Consider the following 4,252-nt stretch of genomic DNA (forward strand, 5'->3'; position numbering starts at 1 on the left):
GGAATCTGCTTTATTTACTTCAAATGATCAGGTCTGTTAATATTTTAGTTTACAATCGACGAGGACTGGGCTAATGCTTGCTTTTTAATTAATCAATTAACCTAGTATGTAACAACATATTCTCGGTCATCACGTTAGACAATCCAGACATGCTCTAATAAAAACAATTCTAATTTTTCAATTCTAATTTCTTAACTAGAGATGTTTTTTTATTATTTACTTGTAGTTTAAAAATGTTGCGTGAATTGTTTTCATGTAACATACATTCGTTTTTAGAATGTAGGAATCTTTCATCTCACCTGATGAAAAGTGACGATGTGCTCGACGATATGAAATTCTAAAAGTCCAAGTTGTATCATCAGGGAATAATCCAGCAGGCAGGGAATTCCAATCCTCCCGTTTGCCATATAAATGTCTTCATTATCTTCACTTCTTCGATATAAGACATTGCATCTAACTTTAGGTATTTATTACACGTGAGTTGAAATTCTCTACAAGAAGAGTTCATCGACAGCAAGACACGTGTCATGATCAAGGAATCAAAGTGTCTACTGGTTACCTCGACTTGCAGCTGTCAACAATATTATCCAGTTTATTAGTAGTTGTGAAAGAGTTCGTCCTGGGAAGTGCTGCCACCTTGTCTATTTCTGCCGCCAAGCAGTTACTGTGTTCCGGTTTTGAAGGGTAAGGGTGCTGGGTAGTGCCCCCAGGATCTTTGCGATTTAAAGCTTTGAGTGGCACTACAATAGTTCTGGAGGCGCAGGACTTGCAAAGTCAGGTCTCTCGGTATCATAAAAATAAAAAAGAATCTTCCGGGCCTTTACTAAGCTAAGATACCGGCTATCATCGATTCCACTAGCTTCTATCACGTGCACGGCAAAACACCCGCCTGTATTATCATCGGTCCATGGAAAATGGATAAATAGCTAATGCAGGACAAGACCTGTTTAGACCTTGTGGCCCTTCCTATGTCCACGCAAGCATAGGTGGTATTAGTTCCGCAGCTAGAGGAGCAACGAACAATAAAACGTTCAAATACTTTCAAACAGTGCTTGCAGTATTCGATGAAAACCCGTCTCTTGTGGTCGTTGCTCCGCTCGTTGCACAGCGTTTTAGTTCACCTCGTTAATCGGAGGCGTTAAGAATTCTTTTTTTGTGTTTGTTTGGAGGTTTTATTAGCTGGCTGTGACTTCCGGTAATAAATATAGCTATACAAAGGGGAAACCGACGATATCACGAATTCTTCTTCCTCAGCGCGATGCCTTTGTACCTTTTTTATAATTGCAGTTTTACTACATAGCACACAATAGCTAAGTTGGGTAACTTTTAACACTTTTTTCAGGATTTTTACGGATACTAAAATAAAAATGTATATTTATTTTTAATGTGTGTCCTTTCATTCCCAAATGTTCAATAATTTAACTAAAATAACGGATTGGAAAAAAACTGTTTAAGAAAATTGGGACCGTTTAAAGTTATCCTGATACTTTTATGTATCTTTGAATCGAGTTATTTTGAACAGCGGAAAACAAAATTCTTCATTGACAATTTAACTTTAGTAGCTGAAGAGCTCCTTGTGAAAGAGTTCATCCAGGGAAGTACTGCCACCTTACTCATTTCTGCCGCCAAGCAGTAATGTCAGCATTACTGTGTTCCGGTTTTAGAAAGTAAGGGTGCTGGTAAAATTACAGGCACATGGGACTTGTCAACTTATGTCTGAGGGTGACGATCGCAGTGGTAGTGCCCCTCAGATCTTTGCAATTTAAAGCTCTGAGTGGCACTGTAACTGTCATGGACATTTGATATCTAGAATATTTGGTATTTCCGCTTTACAAGGAAATTCAAAGAACTTGATGGTACATTATCTCCTTTGGTGAATATGTACTCTCCCGGACACATAATTCGAGCCACCACGCATGAAGCTTAAACAATGTTTGATTGGTTAAAGACTATTTTGAAACTAGTATACTAAACGTCTTTTCCATAAGTCCTTGTTGGGATTTCGATTTACAAAACCGGGGGAAAACTTCTTTGAAAATGCGAGGTGGCACATTTGTATATGTGTATATTGAAGAGATTCGAACAGCTCGGTAAATATTATGCATCGAACGGCAGGCTATAGAGCATGCTTCAAATGTTCGAGTACAAAAATGTGGAAGTATCTTCTTCTCCATTTACGTCAAAGAATGTCCCAGTCGTGTATCTGTAGGTGTATTAGTAATTTATCATATCATATAAATAAGTTCTTTTTAATGATATAAGTGACGGGACGAACAAGTCGTGTGTCTGGTGGTAAGCGACACGCCTGTCCATGTCACTTGCAGTGCCACACAGATAATCATGTCGCAAAGATCTGTGGGGCACTGCCACCTATCCCCTCACCCTGTAATTTCACCAGCACCCTTACTGCTTAGCGGCAGAAATGAGCAATGCAAGGTGGCAGTATTTCCCTAGAAGAACTCTTTTATAAGCTCTACAACTATTAAAATTGAAGACATTATCCAATAAAATAAAAATGTATCTTTAGAGTAGTTAAAAAACGAAGCCTTGTCTGTGCGTCGCTGTTTTCTGTTTTAAAAATAACTTAAAAAAAGATTGTGAATAACACAGGGTGGTGTACAAGTTTTAAAAATAAAAAGTTAAACCGAACTAGAGATATGTTTCGCAAATAACATATCGCCATTTCTTCGCTACTGTCGACTGCTGAGTATTTATTGTGTTCTACATGCAGTCGAATGTTTAAGTTTAACGGTATAGAAGGGTAAGGGTACTAAATTACAGGCACATGGGAGTTGTCAACTTATGTCTCAAGGTGACGGGCGCAGTGGCAGTGCCAATAAGATCTTTGCGATTTAAAGCTCTAAATTTCACTGCAACTGTTCACGCGACTTGTTCTACCCGCCACTTGGTATTATGGAAAAAGCTGGATGAACTGTTTGCTACATCAAATGGTTTAATTTAAAAAATATATGATATACCTAAGGATATTGTCGAAAGTTTGTGCCAATATGTTACCCGATAGGATGTACTTCACTGATCACATAAAATTCTGAAAACAGGCTAGAATAATAGTCTGTGACTAATTATTTATAAACATAATTTTTATATGGATATATTTATCTTTAAGTACCTACTACAGAGAACCGGTTAAATTTAACTGTAATACTTGAAGAGAAATATCGTCAGTAAAAATTGTGTACAAAATTAAATGCTTTATTACTAAATAATTCGTCTTAGACTATTAATTTAGCCTGTTTTCAGAATTTTATGTTCTCGGATTGACTTATCGTGTAACAAATTAGTACATTCTTCAGATATCTCCTTAGGTGTATCGTATATTTTTTATAAGTCGTTATTTAGCAGTAAATACCTAAACCATGATATATATAACAAAATATTTTTTCCAGCTTCTCCTCCAGTGACTCGCTTTAAAAAATTGTATAATTGAAAGGTGTTCTTTCAAATTAAGATACTATGTTACATAAAACAAATTAATCTCTATAACTGACCGTTTCGAATGGCATCATAAAAATCCAGAATGATTTTTTTCCACATTTGGTCGCTTCGATTCCCATATGAGACAAGTAATTTTTTAAAAGTCCTTGAAGGCAATATTACTTTGAAGCAAGATATCCTAATCTAGAATATATAGAGTACTTTTTCTACTCCTATATTTTGATCTGTCAATAAAGGCGCTCTTTTTAGTGTTCTGAATCAAAATTCTATTATCTATTATACACAGAACTATACGTACGCATTGTACGTTTATTTTATGATCAAAAAAAGAACGTCGTATTTTTGTTAATTTCAATTACAAATAAACGCTACTCAAACGTTATAATTTAACCTTTTAATTTAATATGATCAATTTGACCCACCAGGAGGTACCTCCTGGTGGGTTAAATTGGTCTAAAGGTCTTGCAACCAGGCCATAAATCTTTATAAAAAAAATATTTGTTAAAATATAAGCGGTATTTGGCCACTTCTATTTTATCTCTTTGGTTTTTTGTTTTGTATCGTTTGTTTGGCTTTCATCTAAAATATATGAAGAGGTTGTCTTAGAATAATAACGCATAGAAACCTAGTCCGCACACGCTAAGTGAGGCAAATTGAAGCGCGCCCAATGGGCCTAGACGAGCGGGCGGGCCGTCAGTGCTCAAGGTCAACTTGCACCGCGAACAGATCAAGAGTTTTAGCTAAAAATGACGAATTGTGCGGTAAATGAGTGTAAAAATACGTCAGACAAACATAA

The sequence above is a fragment of the Hyposmocoma kahamanoa genome, unplaced genomic scaffold (assembly GCF_003589595.1).
Source record: "Hyposmocoma kahamanoa isolate Upper Pololo Valley unplaced genomic scaffold, ASM358959v1 224, whole genome shotgun sequence".
Classification (NCBI taxonomy): Eukaryota; Metazoa; Arthropoda; class Insecta; order Lepidoptera; family Cosmopterigidae; genus Hyposmocoma; species Hyposmocoma kahamanoa.